Raw genomic sequence first — 19,138 nt, forward strand, 5'->3', positions numbered from 1 at the left:
ACAGGACCGTGTTTCCTTGCCAACAGGCATGTGAGTGGGCTTGCAAGCAGGTTCTCCTATCCCAGGCCACTTTTAGCATGCCTACAGCACTGCTGCATAGTTTGGCTGAAATCTCTTGAGAGAGCATGAGGCACACTTTTGCTAAGCCACTCCCACTTTCCTGATCCTCAGAAACTATGAGAGATAATAAATGCTTATTATGTTAAACTGCTAAATTGTGGTGTAATTTATTATGCAGCAACAGATAACAAATATATCCATCAAACATTAATTAATGGGAATTTATGCAGATTCATACATTTTAAAAATTAAACTACTATATCACTCAGATATCAAAACATTATAAAATAAACATTTTAATGCATCTGTGTTCCATAAATGTTTTCCATTTATATGCAAATATATTGATTGATACGCAATTCATTTTAATCTTTAAAAATCCTATGGATTTATTAGAAAAACAGCTAGACTCCAATCAACAATAAGAGAGATATATGTATTTATAAGAAATATATATATAGATATTTAAAAACTATATGCAGCCTCAAATTAAAAAAAAAATAGCTCAAGTAAGCTTACGAATCAAAGCCATTTCCATCCTACAAGTGTTCACTGCTCAGTCTTCCCCATGGACTGCAGTCCACCAGGCTCCTCTATCCGTAGAATCTTCCAGGCAAGAATACTGGAGTGGGTTGCTATTCTCTTCTCCAGGGGCTCTTCCTGTTTCAAGGATTGATGCATAGCAGGTCTCCTGCATTGCAGGCAGTTTCTTTACTGTCTGAGCCACCAGGAAATCAAAAGCGTGCACCATTTAAGATCACCAGATAGAGTCTCTCCCCCTCCAGCAGGTGGAGACTATTGTCTCACCTGTCCAAAATGTTTATAAAGAAAACAGAATAAAGTTAAAACAATATTAATTTTCTGTTTAAGAAAAATGTAAATATGCAAGAAGAATTCAGCTTCTGCTTTAGCAAGGTAGTCAGAGTCACATTTAAAACAATGATTGCTTGCCTTCTCTCTTCTCCATCAAACTGAAGGTTTCCAGTCCAGAGAGGAGGACTTCCCTTCTCACAAAAGCTTAAAGGGTGTTGCTACCAGTTAAATTCTGTGTTATGAGAGAAAACTCTTCATTTATATGTTTTTCCAACTACATGAAGGAGTAAATTCCATTTTATAAATGACTATAGTTAAGTAAGATGAAAAACTAAGATATTGGTTCCTTTTTCTCTTTGTATTATTATCGGGGTAGGGGGAGCAGTGGGTCGAAACAATAAAAAGTCTGTTTTCTTCACAAGAAAAGAAATCAACGCTTGTTGTATATGGATGTACAAGTGCCTGTGGTAATATTTCTAATTTAATTGACTCTCCCTCTTTTGTTCAATGTGTAGATGGTTCTCTAATAAAGCCAAGAACTAAAGAAGAGAATATTTAAACTCTAGTTTTAGTATTTTATCCAGATTCTAGGTGTCGCTGCTCTGATAATTAATAAAGCTAGGAAACTATCACTATCCCATTGGCACTCACAAGTTTTCTCCATTTGCACACAGAGAATTGAGGTTTATATATTTTAGGTAATTTTCTGAGGAAAGGAGAACAGTAAAATCAGAAAACTTGAAAGAAGCCATAACATTGTTGTCAGAATAAAGTTTTCTAATAGAAATATAAGAACTCATTTTAAAGTTTCAAATTTTGATTCATTAATGAAACTAAAGAAGAGAGGAGGATAAAGAGCTCTGTTAGAAGTGATGCATAAGGAAAGCATGGAGATGTATTTCGGGGCAAAAGCCATGAAGGGAATTGTGCTATTTTGTAGACAGACAAATATATAACTATACAGCTTTAAACTATGCAAAATTAAGAAATGAAAGAGAGCAGCATATTTTAAAATATGCATTATTGATTTGAACTAAGGAATTTATTATGGATTACTCTTGAGGGTTTGCTATGTATTTTAGAGTGCAGAATGATCAAGCCAGGTAATTGGGGAACTCGCCAGGAATAGAAATTGGCTGCATATATTAAACATCACATCTCTGTATTTTTAGGAAGCTCTCCAAAAAAGCTCGTCAATCTTAGAGTACATGGAATCTTGAGCAGTGATTGTGTTAGACTGCTTTGCATGGAATTCTTGGCAATAAATAGCTATGGGTTATTGGGCAGCTTGTCAACCACATATCATATATTTGTTCTTCTAGAAAGGGAAACTTATTTCCCAATGGGGAAGTGAAATCTACAGCAGAGATTCATTTGGGAATGAAATAGAACACTATGGAACAAGATGTGAGTTTCTTATTTGCCCTCTGAGGTGTCAATTTCTTTTATTGGATTGGCTACATTTTTCTTCTTTTTAATTGTATCGCATTTCTTATTTCTAATCTTATATACTTTAAATTAAACTGGGAAATTTACTTTCTTTGTGTAAAGCACGATTAAATTATTGTGAACTGCAATGAGGGAGTAGGTGGCTGGAAGTAAGCCAGAATTCAAGGAAAAGGAGTGTGAATGTGAACTCTGTATTTTCCATCTTAGCCTTGCTCTCTTGCTGACAGCATCAGAGAGGTGAGGCGAGCAAAAAGCAGCTGTGGAAGCAAGAAACCAAGCACTGAGAACTGAAATGAATCAACAGCACCAGTTTTTAACTAAACAGGTTAGAAAAGCAGAGCTATTCATAGCAAGCTATTAAATGATGTGGAAACCATTTGAAGGCTTAAGGTTTAGGAAAGCAGAGTGGAAAATAATATTGAAGATGCTTGAAGAAATGTAGCAAGAGTGAGATAACACTTTTAAAACTCTAAGAGAAGCCTCCATGCATGAAGCTGTTACTGATACTTTCTTTTGTAATTCTGCATCCTTATAAGAGCACTATGTAAAACAGTAAATCTTGCTTTTAAGCAAACAGTAATTTAAAATTTAATGACTCAATGTGAGATAGACGGCTCCATGTACATTATACTGGCTTTCAGGGTACTCTCGTACATTCCTCCCTAAAACTCTTAGTCTAGACTTCAATGTATCAAGATAGTTCTTCTAGAGCCCTACTTTATTGACCTTCAACTTTACCTTCATCCTATTTTTGCCGTCATATCATTTCTCCTGTCATAGCCTGATTGCTCTAAGAAATTCAGCCCTTCACTATCTCTATTCTATGAAGTCTTCTCTCTGATCATCGTGTCCTCTTACTCAAGTGAGTTTCCTCTGCTAGGACTCCACTGATGTGCTCCTGTTGATTTTCTGCTGTCACTCAATCCATTGATGTCCTTCCTTCTGACCTTAACAAGTTTTTAATCCCATGATCAGACACTGTAAAAGTACTTACTACAACCCAGTTGAAATCCAACTCTCTGCTCACCTCATCCTTGCATCTAGAAGCTTAATGTGGCTGTAGGAAAATATACAGCCACAGTAATTCTTTGTACTTGAAATTCTTGATCATAAACCTTACCTTGACTTTAACACTGTCCTGCAGTCATTCTATATTCCCCTCATTCACTGGTTGGCCCACTCTCCTCAGTGACTTTCTGATGCCTACTCCTCTCTAATAACTCCTTCACCGTCCTCAACCTCTCATGATTATTAATTCACAAAATTAAGTAATCAAAAGATCATTTCTGTAGGTGCCCCCAACATTTAATTACAGATGTACTTCTATGCTGTTTTCCTCTTGCTATGGGTTAGCTGTTTACATTTTCTATCAAAAACTAATACTATTTGTAACCTTGATCACACCTACTGAAGAACATTGCTCCAGCAATTTCTCTCCATCTCATTTATATCCTCGTTTTTTACTTCCCTACTAAATCATTTATTTAGCCATATAAAATGATGTTATTTCTCCTATTAAAAACAAACAAGCTTATCTTATCACCACTTTCCTTTACACCTACTACCCCAGGTATATATTTTCTTGGTTCCCTTCACAGGGATAGGGTGATATTTCACTGTAGATTCTATTCTTCCTTCAATTTCCTCTTGAATCTATGTTATTCAGTCTTCCACTCTCATCTTTTGACTGAAACTGCTTTTCACCATCACCAATAAAGTCTAGTACTCTAGTACTAGTAAATACAACATTTAGTATGCAACAGTCATATTTTATATTCTTGGTAACTCTTTTCTCTTGACAAACTATCTTCCTTAGGCTTCCAGGGCAACCATGGTTGTTGCCATAATTGTTGTTTTATTTCTATCTTATTCACTTGTTGCTAGAGCTCAGTCTCCATGGTGATTTCTCTCAATTTCATAACCAGTTTGGAAGCCCCATTTCTTATCTATACTCCTTTGGTAATCCCATGTAATCTTATGTCTGCAAAGTATATGATATGAGGAAATGTGTTTGCTAATTCCCAAATATACCCCAACCTAGCTGTCCAAACTCATAGATACAGTAGCCTACCTGATAATTCCACTTATAAAATGTAAATATATTTAAAATTGAACACTTGATCATCACTGTCCAGTCTAAAAGGGAAAAATGATCTATTCTACCCAAATTCTTTCCCATCTATCTTAGTTGACAATAGCTTAATACTTCTAGTTGCTGGAGATCAACACTTGGAGTTGACCTTAATTTCTCTTTCTTTATCTCAAGCCAGCCTGTCAAAATTGCTTGTTGGCTGTACTTTCAGATAAAACCTTAATCGGACAACATCTCCTCCCCTTTCCTATTACTACTCTGACCCACTATGGTCTTCTCTGGGATTCTGCAGTAGCCTCCTATCTTGTCTCTGTGATTCCATCCCTGCCATGCACTCCCTTAAAGTTTATTCTCCAACATTTGTCAGATTGATCATGTAGACCATGTCATTCTTACCTTAAATGTGTTAACATTTCCTTGTTGCTTTTTTAGAAAACTATGAAGACCATAGAATGGTCTGCAAGCCTTTATGTCATTGACTCCCTATGATTGTCTATCTCGCCTTTCTCTTGTTCATGACACTGGGTCCACATTGCAACTCCTCAGATATTCCAGACAAACCCCTCACTTTGTGCCATCTATTCTCTTTGTCTGAAACTTTCCCCTCTAAATATGTCTAGGGCTTTATATCTTACATCTTTCTAGACTTTGCTTAAAAATCTGCATCTCACTGCAGCTATTTAAAACTATAATTCCCCCCTTTAAGTTCCACATATCCTGCTATACTTTTCTATTGCACTTATCATAATCTAATGTAGTATACTACTTTCACTTATTTATTTTTGTTTCTTGTTTAGTATCATAATCCCCATAAAAGATAGGGTCCACCAAGGCATTTGTGTTTGATTCTGTTCACAGATGCATTGCAGGTTTCTTGAACTGTGTCTATAAATGGTGGATATTTAATACAGATTTGTCAGAAAAAAAAGATTCAGTTAATGGTAACAGGATTAATTTAGAGTCAGATAAATGGATTCAACATCAGACCATTGCTTCCCTCATTCACTACTGGCACCAGGAGAAAGTTACTTTAACCTCTCTAAATGTGTAGAATGCGATAATAAGAAACCATACAAGATCACTGCAAAGACTGGATTTTTGAAGTACAATGTAAGCACACAGTAATAATAACAATAATTATAATAGCTTATTAAACACATGATAGCCATTTTGTTATTGCAATTGTGCTGGTAAAAAATAAAACTACCTAGACCTCATTAATTAGTTTGTAAAAGTGAATATTCTCCACACTTGTATGAGTTTGTTCTATTGCCAAAAATCTGGAAACTATATTATATTCAGCAGATGAAGTAGGGCTTTCAAAGCCTAGGATTTTATATTGTTTATCATTGTACTTTGTGGATTAACAGAGTGGATATTCAAATAGTCCATTAGAACTGAATCAAATTGGCTAGAAAATAAGACCAATGAATAGATCACTTCCTTATTTTTACTAGTCTTATATAAAAGGGAATTATCTTGGGTGTTCCCTTGCATTCTATACAAACAACGAAAACATATCTTTCACCTGTACATCCACTGAGTATGTAGGGGATTTAAATGATTTCATCCCTGCTATTTCATTCCCAAGTTATTCCTAGATCGTTACTGAAATTTTTGGTTGATATAAATAACAAAGGTAGTTGAGGTTGACTGAGTTAGAATCTAAACTCTAAAAGCAGCCATTTATCCAATAGAAATACATCAAAAAATGAGAGAGACTGCATGGAAGAATCACATTTGCAGAGCAGAAGATTTTCATGATGCTGTTAATTCTATTTTGCTTTCTCTTAGAAGCCATTCGAGGGAACTTTGAGATCAAAGAGTGAAAACATTGTGCTGGCCATAATCAGCATAAAGGCTACCTGCTTGTCGGAATGAATTTGTACCATTTCCCATACATGGAAATCCTTCCTTTCCTGCTGCCTCTACACATCCTTCAAGTTTAATAGGTTTCTAAGCACTCAGTCATTGTTATTACGTCTGAGGCTGACCTGGACATTCTGGCTTGACTCCTTTATACTTACACGATCCTTCTTCCTCTTTGACAGTGCCTATTCTTATAGATTTTAGTCATTTGTTCCCTGTCCAGGGCTATGTTTTCAGATTTAGGTCCAGCTACATATCAAGGCGATAACTGCCAATGCACCATTCTCCTGCTGGCGACCTCTAGCAGATTTAGTTCATCTCTTAGCTTCTTTTACCAGTCCTGTCCATTGAGTAGTAAAACCAGTGAGTCTTTTATTAGCTGACTGACTCCTTTCTCTTCCCCTATAACAGCAGTATTGTCATGCAGCATTCAAGCATAGGCTGTTTGGAAAATCTACTCTGGTGAATCCTATATAAGGAATACATAATTCCAGTATAATTAAAGATGATGAGTCCCTAGCAATATAATCACAAATTGACCTCTATAATGAAAAATAAAACTTATATAAAATAGTCAATAACTGCTCTTCTTCATTGTTTTAACACAGAAGAGAGTTCCTTCACAATATGCTAACTGGATATTAACATATTAGACATTATAAAATCTGTAATTTAATTTAAAATACAGCAAGCAGCACAGTATAAAACAGGTGGGTTGATGTAAGGTATACTCTAAGGCTAGTTATACTCAGATCTGCTCAGTTGGTAAAATTTGTCTATTTTTGATCAGCCCAAAAAATGTTAGAAATTTGTGCTCTCTCTGATGAAGTTTATGGTAGTTGATAGTTGTAGAATGGCTAAGATATTATATAGATAGATAAAAAATATGCATGAACAACTATGCATCTAGGGAGTCCAGTAGGAAAAAAAAACTAAAATTTGATTCATAAAAGATCCTACGTTTAGAAATGGAAATGGAGAATTTTGGTTTGCCGACTGCCAGTAATCAAGATCACAGAATCCCACTTCTGGAATCTTGTCAGGTGTGCCTCTTGGAATTTTATGCAAGTTGTATTCAGATAGATAAACGACCAAAGAGATGTGGCTTCCTAATTTAGAACACAGGTTTTATGAATTATTTTGTGATTCTTAAACTTAATAAATGTCTGTATAAATGATGAAATTTGGTCTGAGAACTATTTTCATTATAACTTGATAGCAAGGTTGTAGAGGCACATTAAACTTTATCCATTTCAAATAATTTAAATTATCTAATAAAAGATGCTAAGAGTTGTCATGTCAAATTGACTTAGTTTAATTTATTTTTAATCAAACAGGATGAAGGTGACTTAAAAAATGATTTATAAGATGGAGGTAAGAATTCTAGGTCTGAGGAAGAGTACATGTACAAAGAAATTTATAATCAGATAAATAATCTTAGTCCAAATGGAAAAATTTGTTTGTACAATGGTAGGTTGGATGAATGGAATCTTTTATTCAGTATAATCCAGTAGGTTTTAATTAGCTAATTTAGAATTTGATTATGAAAATATATGTATTTTTTTGTTGCCAAATTTGAGAAAGCTAGATTATTTCACTGAAGGATGAGTCAAATAAAAATTATATACATAATTAAAAAAAAAATTATATACATAATTAGAAATGTTGACATGCTGTAATGACAGGAAAATGGAATATTTGGACACCTGATGCATAATGCTCATTTATTTTCCCTAATCACAGGGCTCATTTGAAAGATAAGTATTCTGTTTTTCAGGCAAGAAGATCAGAAAATTACCCCTCTGATTTTTGGCTATGTGTTCAGATATAGAGCAATCTGAAATTCTGTCTTTCAATAGGGGAAAAAAAATCCTAGAAAACAGGAAGTAATGGAAAATTATCTTCAAGGCTGTTTAAAAGAAAGATTCCTAAAACTGGGAATTCCCTTTATGCTTCCTTAAATGATTGTCACAATCACAAATAGTTCTGATCCCTTTTCTTCCAACTTCTTGAAGTGCAAAACCTGACTGCATATCAGAGCATAAAGCTTGGTATCAGGGCATAAAAAATTTCTTTCATATGGTGAGTCAGTCTCAATATTTCCTTGAAAAGATGAAAAATGAGTTGAGATTGGAAAGTATAAATAGTAATACAATCAAAGACTGAGCAGAATGAGGGAAAGAATTATAGACTAGTTTATGGCCCTTAAACCTTTGAGAAATATTTGACTTACATGAAATTGTCATTAAGGATGAGTTAGGATAAAAACAAAAACAAATGAAGTGACAAATATATGCCTCATTTTATATTCTACAGATTCAATGATTTTATACAGATAGATATATTCACCAACCTCCCACAAAAGTTTTGAAACAGTTTATGTCAAAAACATTTAATATTAAGAAAGTTTCCATCATATGCTATAGTCATTATTTTATTCAATGCAGTTTCTAATTTCCTTATTTTAATTGAATTTTTTTCATGTTTCAACTACATATTTTATCTAAGCATCCAGCTTTTAAATTTTTTCTCTTCCAGAAGGTCTTGCACAAACTAAATGTGAGGAAAAAAATTATATACAATTCTAAATAGCTTGATTTATGCTTTCAGATATATACCTATAGATTTTCCAGCCTATATAAAATTGGTGGTTTCAATCTTAAATACATATTACACCAGTTCTAGACAAAATGGTAAGTCTATTCTTCAATTCCACATTATTTTTTTCACTATCAAATTAGAAACTTGGTCTATTTTAATCCAAACATGTAGTCTAATTTTACCTTATACAGATTTTTCCTGTAATTTTCTTAGTTCAGGATGCTTTAATATCTGTACTGAGTCTTATTATTATTTTTATAAGTTAAAATTTGACACAGCAATCATGGAAGTAAAATTCATGTTATCTTTTAGAACCTCAGTTTTCTCACTTGAAATGTAGTGAAGCTCATGAGTGTACTTTATGTGTACATATGGTGTACTTTAATCATAGTTTTATACCTATGAAAAGAGTTTTACTCCTGCTTACATTCTTAGTAGGCCAAGAATACACTGTTTTAGTTAGACTTTCCATCTACATTGTTAATATATAACATGCTCTGGCAATGAGACTCTGCTTTGGAAGAGGGAAAAGACAAACAAATTGAAAGTTAAAAATCTATTCCTTGTGATATCTGTATTTTTACCTTTCACATTCATTTTACCGTCATTATATTTTTGACAAATAACATAATATTTCCATGCACAATGGAAAAACCCTCTGCATCAGAAATATATTGTGAGCATTGAATACTTTCCCCACAGTTAAATATGGTTGAAATAACAGTGACAGGAACAACATCAACAATAATGATGCTTATATATCATTTACTAAGTGCCAGACACTATATTGAATTTTTGTTTCCATATGAGGAAGGCGTAATTATTTTATCCACATTTATATTAGGAAAAAACTGAAGCACCAAGTGGTTAGGTGAATTTTTCACAGTCACCTAGTCTGGAAGTAACAGGATCACTTCCAGACTCTCCAGCTCCAGACTCCACTTTTTAAATAATGAATAAATTGTAAGTTCTGAAGAAGGAGACAGCCTGAAACTCAGAGTGAAAAATCTGCTCAATTCAGAGACAGCAAAAGTCCGTACTGCAATTAATCTGACTGTGATCACAGACATTGGTAATTCAGCTGCTAAGTTCATAGGAAATAATCTTTCCCATTGCAACTATGTCATGTCCAAATGATTTCCTTTCTTCTTCAGACCACTATCATCCTACTTTGCTCATCTCACCTTATGAACCAAGCTCAGCGTGATGCTCAGTTATTATCCTCTGTCTCCTCACAACAGCAACCAATCCTGAGCTCAAACCTACTTTCCTGCCCCTTACAAATCGCAGTCAACACAGAGCTGATTTTTCCTGTCCCGTATCCTCCTTAGAATCAATCACAGGGAGTACCAAACTTACCAAAACCCTTCCTAACCCCACCCCTGTACCTGGATACCACAAGGACCTGTGGCATACAGTCTACCTTGATGCTACACATCAATAAAAATATTTTTGCTAGACTGCAGGTGTGTCCCTCAGACAGGCTCTAGTGGTACAGTGTTATAGAACCTGATAACAAATGTACAGCCAGGGTTATTTTTGTTTTCTAACATTTTCCTCATCTCCCTGAACTTCCACACATCTTGGATTCACTTTGGTTTTCAGATCCATGCTTTCAAGTTTACCTGCTGCTTACTAAAACTCCAGTGTGACTATTCTAGTACCTATATTCATCTACTGGTAAATATGAGCAAGTTATTTATTGAGGTGAAGTTACCTATCTGTAGAAGAATAATAGAATCCATTTCTCAAAGGAGTTTGTAAGAATTAAGTGGAGCAATATATCTGCATGGGCAGAGCCTAAATTAGGATAAGCAGGGAATAAACATTGATCATTATTATTGTTTACATGTAACATTATTCATTTTTAACTGACATTATTCCAAAACTGATTTGAATTGTGACAGTTATACAGATATAGAAATAGATATTTTTGTGATCTATAGGTAAGTAATAGATAGATATGAATAGATAACAGCTGTCCCTCAGTATTCACAGGAGATTGGTAATAATCTTTCTCAAATATCAAGTTCTAGAGATGCTCAAATGCTTATTATACAATGGTATAATATTTGTGTGTAACCTACAGATAGCCTCCCTTATACAGAAAATTTAAGTTTTGCTTTTTGGAACTGTCTGGAATTTTTTTCTGCATATTTTTTTATCCACAGTTGTTTGACTCCATGGATATGGAACCTGTGGATTTGGAGGGCCAACTGTACTGTAAAAGAGAAAATATCAGGATATTATCCTACAGTCTTAAGTTTAAGCAGTAAGATAAATAGAGAAAAAAAAACTTCATTCAGAAATGCTTCTCATAAGATTATCTTCAATAGATTAGAAAGAAAGCTATATTTAACATGGCCCTTTCAGCTTATTTTTCCTTTTTTGTGTTTTATGCAGTTTGTTCAGAGTACCTCAAAATTCAACACTTAGGAAAAAAAATAGTATATACTTTGAAACATTTTATTATATGAACTGATTCATTCATTCTCTCATCAAATTGCTGTGTTGGTTTACTTCTCTTTCTTGGTTCTTATCTCGTCGCAACAAAAATTTAGATCCATGGGCTAAAAGGTTTAAAACAGTAGACAAGTTGCAGCTCAGTTACAGCTCAGAGAGAATATTAGACAGATATGCCCAAGACATGGGAGCAGGCCGACCCCAAAGGAGTTACCCTAATGTTTCCTCTTGGCTTCCCCCATTTTACACCTCCCATCTCCTCCTTTTGGTTGTGCCCATGCAAAATAGGGCTTGTACCCACCACCAGTCAATGAAAGGGAATGCAAATGGGCATATGCTCAAGGCCAGTTGACAGTTGCAAGTTAGATAACAGTGGGCTCTGTTGTGTATGTCTTCCCCTAATTCAGTCTGTTATACTCAGACATATAAACGTGCAGGATACTTATGAGCACTTAGTGTAACTCCTAGCAGCCGAAGGTTACTTGAGAGAGCTGCTATGGTTAGTTTGTGTCCACTGTGTGCCTAGGGCCCAAGTGCAGGCTTGAAAAAGTCTCTGTGGTCATATTTTGTAGCACATATGGGAACTCTCCTGGGTGTGTCTGGGATGCGGTATAGAGATCAGCTTTCATCCCTTTCAATCAGGCTACCCCTCGCTGCTCATGCCTAACTCTGTACCTAACAAAATCCTTATTAGGTCTGATTGTATGGTGAGGCTAGCTGTGGAAGAAGTTTTTTTGTTTTTTTGTTTCCCTTACACTGATACTGCATTTTGTTTAGGAAAGTTGTTTTCAAAATAATCATTTGATAAACTTGTATTTTTTATTCCTATGAAATATATATTCCTGTTACTTTCCATAGGCTAAAAAAAGGGAACCTGGTTGTACAAGTGGGACTTCATTTCCACTTATATTACCTATTCAGGGTCAAACATAATTTATTAAACGTAGCTCTGCTGAACAAAAAGTTATGAGAACACTGAGTTATAACACTAAGCTATAAAAGACTATACTACCCATAACATTCTGCCAGAAAAATATAAATTTGAGGATAATTTTTGAAAATAAAATTCATTTAGAGTTCCATCGCTGTTTGTTGTTCAGTCACTCAGTCGTGTCTGACCCTTTGTGACCCCATGGACTGCAGCATGCCAGGCTTCCCTGTCCTTCACAAACTTCCAGAACTTGCTCAAACTCATGTCCATTGAGTCAGTGATGCCATCCAGCTATCTCATCCTCTGTCATCCCCTTGTCCTGCCTTCAATCTTTCCCAGCATCAGAGTCTTTTCTAATGAGTCGGCTGTTTGCATCAGGGGGCCAAACATTGGATCTTCAGCATCAGTACTTTCAACGAATATTCAGGACTGATTTCCTTTAAGTTTGACTGGTTTGATCTCCTTGCAGTCCAAGGGACTCTCAAAAGTCTTCTCCAACACCACAGTTCAAAATCATCAATTCTTTAGCACTCAGCCTTCTTCATGGTTCAACTCTCACATCCATACATGACTAGAGATCCATTAATAAAAATTAAATAACAAATCTATATTAGATTGGCATTTCCAATAACTTCTTCAAAGTTAATAATTAGCCTGAGATATATGACGTATGCTGAGGAATAGACATGGAAACGGTCTATGCTTTCCTGAAGTACTTAACACATTTGTCTCATCATTAAACTGCAAAACCACATTGTTTGGGGCACTAAAATTTCCCATAGAATTAAATGTTCATAATGGAGAAGTAGTGTTTTAGGGAGAGTATGGAATAGATTTGAATGAACATTTAATGCTGACTGTGTATTTTCTCTAAGTAAATTTTTAACCAGTCTCCTCCCTTCCTTTCTCTCTCTTTCACACAGGGATATGCACACACACCATTAGTTCCTGCAGGAACCTCTTCTCTTTATGTTTTATTCTCTTTGTCTGCATTTATCAGCATAACTAATCCTTGCCTTATAATAAGAAAGCCTGTTTTCAATTCTGAATGAGTATTGTTTTGTTTGTACCTTTTCTTACAAAATGGATATTATGTGTGTGTGTGTGTGTATTTTACTTATCTAGAGGTATAAATGGAATTGGATTATGTATCTTACATTGTTTCTTTTCTTTTTTCTTTTTTTTGTGTTGGCATCATTTTAAAAAGACTCATTCTTTTGGTATGCACCCATCTAGCCATTGCTTATAACTCATGCACAGTTCTTGAGGTATATTTACCACAATTTTTTCTCAATTTGCTTATATTAAATTTAAAAGAGAAATTGTAACCTTGCAGTTGTGATGCTTTGAAATAATATATCTAAATCTTTATCATACTTCATGATCTACTAAAGACGCTAAGTGGTAGCCAATATGAGCTTAAGATGGAGTGGGAGATAGGCTACACACTAGGATCATCTTTTAACTCTACCACCCATTACCTGCCTGACCTTAAATTACTTTATATTATTAGAGCTTCAGTATCCCCTTTGTTAAAAATGTGTGAAATCTACTTTCAGGCTTATTTGAAGATTAGAGACAATGACTATAACTGCCAATGACACATTGTATATGCTTAATGTCAGTTTTAAGAAAGTGAGAGTCTTGAGTCTTAAGCTATCATTTTAGCTTCCCTGTGGCTCATATAATGCATGGAACAGAGTTTGAAATGAATATGTTGAATAAATCAATTAGCACAAATAGAGACTAGTATTTGAAATATGGAACTGGTAAAATGCTACATGATAGAAAAAGGAAATGTGTATAATAGGTTACACTGACTCAGATGAAAACATGTGTCAGGGACTTTCCCAAATGCTTTACATTGTGGTATCTCCTTTAATCTTCATTCCATCTCAACCCAGTGTGATGGATTCTATTATCACTTTTTTTTTTTTAACAGCTAAGAAAACTAAAGCCTAGAAGGTAAAGTAATTTTCCTCAAGTTTGAATCTTGTGGGATTAAAACTAAATTGCTGGAAATAGAGAATGCACACTCCACTCCATACCAACTGCTACTTACCTTTTGAAAAATTAATTTTATATGGATGATAGAGTCTGGTTAAGGGAGATTAACTCCATTGTACTGATAGTATGCAATTATATAAGTTCATAATACTTGCATACATTTACAGGATGAGCTAAAAATTTAATCTCAAGCATATGTTCAGCACTGATGCCACTAATGTACAAGTGTGAGAGAAGAAAGGGGAAGAAAGAGAGTCCTGTGGTGAAAAGTGTGTATGGGTAATAACCAGGTTCAGAAGTTTGGATTGTGTCTTGTTAGTTGGAAGTCATTAAAGGTCCTAAGAAATGAGTGCATTGATAAAATTTGGCCTATTATAAAAATAATTCTGAAGTTTGTATATAGAATGCATTGAAAGAATAAAGGAATTTAAAGTGTTCAGTTAGAAAGTTATTTCAGAAATTCAGACAAGAAATGAAGTAAGTTACTGGTGTCAAAAAACTATGGATAAATTTTACAGAGAACTTCTGTAATAAAATATTTGGTAAATATTGTGTTGTTAGCAAATGAAATGGTCAAAAAAGCAGAGTAGCTTTGAGGGAAATTGAGTAAGTACTTTCATGAATGCATCACCTTTAGGATGTCCTTGTGATATCCTTTGAGGAAAAGGCATCAACTGGGGAGTTAGGTGTACTTAAATTGAATTATATTTAAATTGAATTAAATTGGGCTATTGCAAATAGTGCTGCTATGAACATTCCTTCTCACATCTTTTGGTGAACATGGTATTTCTTTCCATTGGGATATGCCCAGAGATAGAATTACTGGGTCACAGGGCATGTTTACGTTCAGCTTATTTGATACTCTCTTCAGTTTAATTTAAAAAAATATATATAATAAATTATACATAACAGAGCTTAAAGAGCTTCCCTCATAGCTGAGTCAGTAAAGAATCTGCCTGCAATGCTGGAGACTTGGGTTCAATTTCTGGGTCAGGAAGATCCTCTGGAGAAGGAAAGGGCAACCAACTCCAGTATTCATTCCTGGAGAATCCCATGGACAGAGGAGCCTGGTGGGCTCCAGTCCATGGGATCGCAAGAGTTGGACACAACTTAGCGACTAAACCACCAACCACCACCATACATAACAGATTTACCATTTTTGCCATTTTCTTTCTTTCTTTTTTTTTTTTGGCCACATCATGTGGCATGTGGGATCTTATTTCCCAAACCAGGGGTCGAACTCGGGTTCCCTTCAGTGGGCGTGCAGAGTCCTAAACACTGGACTGCCAGTGAAGCATGATTTTACCCATTTTTAAGTGTACAATTCAGTGGCATTTAGCATATTCACAAATTTGTGCCACCATCATTATCTATTTCCAGAACTTTTTCACTATCCCAAACAGAAACTCTGTAACCAGTAAATGGCATCTCCTTGTCCCTCCCTTCCCCTCACCCCTGGCACCCAAATTCTACTCTGTTTTTCTATGGATTTGTCTGCTCTAGGTACTCATATAAGTGGAATTATAAACCATTTGTTCTTTTGTGTTTGGCTTATTTCACCTAGGAAAATATTTCCAAGATTCATCCTTGTTGTATTAGAACTTCATTCATTTCTTTTTGGCTAAATAGTATCCTATCATATAAATATACCACATTTTCTTTAACATTCATCTATTGAGGGACATGAACTGTTTCCACCTTTTCTCTATTGTGTATTCCCAAAGAAAGGCAATGCCAAAGAATGTTCAAACTACCTCACAATTGCACTCATCTCACACATTAGCAAAGTAATGCTCAAACTTCTCCAAGCCAGGCTTCAACAGTATGTGAACTGAGAAATCCCAGATATTCAAGCTGGATTTAGAAAAGGCAGAGGAACCAGTGATCAAATTGCCAACATCTGTTGGATCATTGAAAAAGCAAGAGAATTCCAGAAAAACATCTACTTCTGCTTTATTGACTATGCCAATGCCTTTGACTCTGTAGATCACATAAACCATGGAACATTCTTAAGAGGATATGGAAAGAGTAACATGGAAACTTACATTACCATATGTAAAATAGATAGCCAATGGGAATTTGCCGTATGACTCTGGAAACTCAATCAAGGGCTCTGTATCAACCTAGAGGGGTTGGGTGGGGAGAGAGATGGGAGGGAGGTTCAAATGGGAGGGGATACATGTATGCCTGTGGCTGATTCATGCTGAGGTTTGGCAGCATGTTGAGGTTTGACAGCAAAATTCTGTAAAGCAAGTACCTTCAATAAAAAATAAATAATTAAAAAAAAAACTCAATATTTGAAAAACTAAGATCATGGCATCCAGTCCCATCCCTTTATGGCAAATAGATTGAGAAACAGTGGAAACAGTGAGAGACTATTTTTTGGGCTCCAAGATCACTGCAGATGGTGACTGCAGCCATGAAATTAAAAGACGCTTGCTCCTTGGAAGAAAAGCTATGACAAACCTAGACAACATACTAAAAAGCAGAGACATTATTTTACCAACAAAAGTCCATTTAGTCAAAGCTATGGTTTTTCCAGTAGTCATATATGGATGTGAGAGTTGAACTATAAAGAAAGCTGAGTTCCAAAGGATTGATGCTTTTGAACCGTGGTGTTGGAGAAGACTCTTGAGAGTCCCTTGGACAGCAAGGAGATCCAACCAGTCCATCCTAAACGAAATCAGTCTTGAAAAGTCATTGGAAGGACTGATGCTGAAGCTGAAACTCCAATACTTTGGCCACTTGATGTGAACAACTGACTCGTTGGGAAAGACCCTGATTCTGGGAAAGATTGAAGGCAGGAGGACAAGGGGATGGCAGAGGATGGGATGGTTGAATGGCATCACTGATACAATGGACATGAGTTTGAGCAAGTTCTGGGAGTTGGTGATGGACAGGGAAGCCTCGCATGCTGCAGTCCATGGGGTCGCAAAGAGTCGGACACGACTGAGCTACTGAACTGACCTGACTAAAATTGAACTCAAAATAAGACCTGTCAAGGTGGTTAAGGCCACTCTAACAGAATATATCAGTATCAAATTTTAATCAGTGTGTGAAATCTACATGAGTGAGCATGAGGATCTATTCACAGGCTTTATATGTTTAATGTTTTTCTAATAGATTCCTTATTATTTGAAAATTCTTAGACTCTATTTTTTTTCTATTTTCATGCTTATTTTCAGCAAAGAACTTTTAGATCTTTATAGGTATTTTTTATTAGAAAATTAATGTATGCCCCCTATATGTTTTTTTGAGACAATGTATGAGCTTATAAAGTGAACATATGATATACTCCTCTCCTTGTTCTGTTCTCTTCCTCTGGATCAATTCTCTAGGGATTAGTACTGCTAACAATCTGGTGTGTAGCCTTGTGCATCTATCTTTAATACATTGTTTCTTCCCAAACAAATGAAATTTTCATGAATTGCGGTGGTCCATGACCAAGAATAGTGTTCCTATTACTGTCTCATGACAACCAGAATGCTTTCCTGGTTGGATTAAATAAAAATATAGGCTGCCATTTGGGCTATGATGACATTTTGATAATGAACTCTATTTTTACATTGGACGTAGTTAAAAGAGAGAAAGAAAGGAAAGAAGGAAGGAAGGAAGAGAGCTTTCAGATTTAGTCACTATCTGAAATATAATACCACCAAAAAAAAAAAAAAAAAAACAAAACCAAAAAAGCTGCAGTCATACTTTTTGGCCAGGGATTTAGCCATGTAAGCCTGGAGCCAGCAGAGCTAAAGGAGTACTTTATAACTGTCCATCCTGAAAACACATGTGAAAAATAAGCTCAATTTGAACAAAACTGGATACTAATTAAACCTTGGATTTACCCCAATTCCTGCCTTCCCTGGTGGCACAGAGGGTAAAGAATCTGCTCATAATGTAGGAGACCTGGATTTATTCCCTGAGTCAGGAAGGTCCCTGGAGAAGGGAATGGCTACCCACTCCAGTATTCTTGTCTGGAGGATCCTAGAGGAGCATGGTGGGCTACACTCCATGGGGCTGCAAAGAGTTGGACATGACTGAGTGATTAACATTTTGCCTTAAAACCAGGCTGTCAAACTAAAAATTCTACATGTGATTTGGCACAGTTTGATGAAGCTATTTACTCTGAAAGTGGCTAAATCACGTTGTGGCTTGGCAGAAAGAAATACAGGAGATGAGATGCTTTTGACACATGACATTCTACCACAAAGACCCCCTAGATGATGATGTTTAATGCAGTTAGAAACTGCTCATGGAGAAAGAAACAAAACTTCTTTCAACATGCAGCTGGATAAGAATTCCTGTATCATTCTTTGTGGCCAGATTTTGGTTCTCAGACTGCTTTATTAATTTTAAAAGTGTCAAAGGTTTGAATGAGTGAAATTTTTTTTTGAGAAGTGCATCTTTAAATGAAAGGAAATCAGAGTATTTTGTTTTTAGATGGACATCTGTACTACTTGTTAACATATTTGATTCTGTGACTCTGAAGATGAAAGTTACACCGCATACCATCAAAATCATAGCTTGGAACATTTGTATATAATGTCATGAAGTCTCAGGTTACACTACCAGACTATGTCTTGTTTATTACATGAAATTTCATTGGCTTCATTAGAGCCAAGAATGAATTAGTTTCTGTATCAGAGATATTATTTTTACAAAATGGGAGCAGAATGTTATTTTCATCTATGTGTAGAAACTTCCTAGATTTCCAAGTGAAAATCTTAAAGCATGTGATTAAAATTTAAGTAGAAGTTTTAATTTTCATTTTGAGGAAAAAAAAATTCCCTTCTTAGAACAATTTGATCAGAAGGAGTTCTTTTACCTCTAGGTTTAATTTGAAGATTGCTCATTTC

The sequence above is a fragment of the Cervus canadensis genome, chromosome 9, assembly GCF_019320065.1.
Source record: "Cervus canadensis isolate Bull #8, Minnesota chromosome 9, ASM1932006v1, whole genome shotgun sequence".
Classification (NCBI taxonomy): Eukaryota; Metazoa; Chordata; class Mammalia; order Artiodactyla; family Cervidae; genus Cervus; species Cervus canadensis.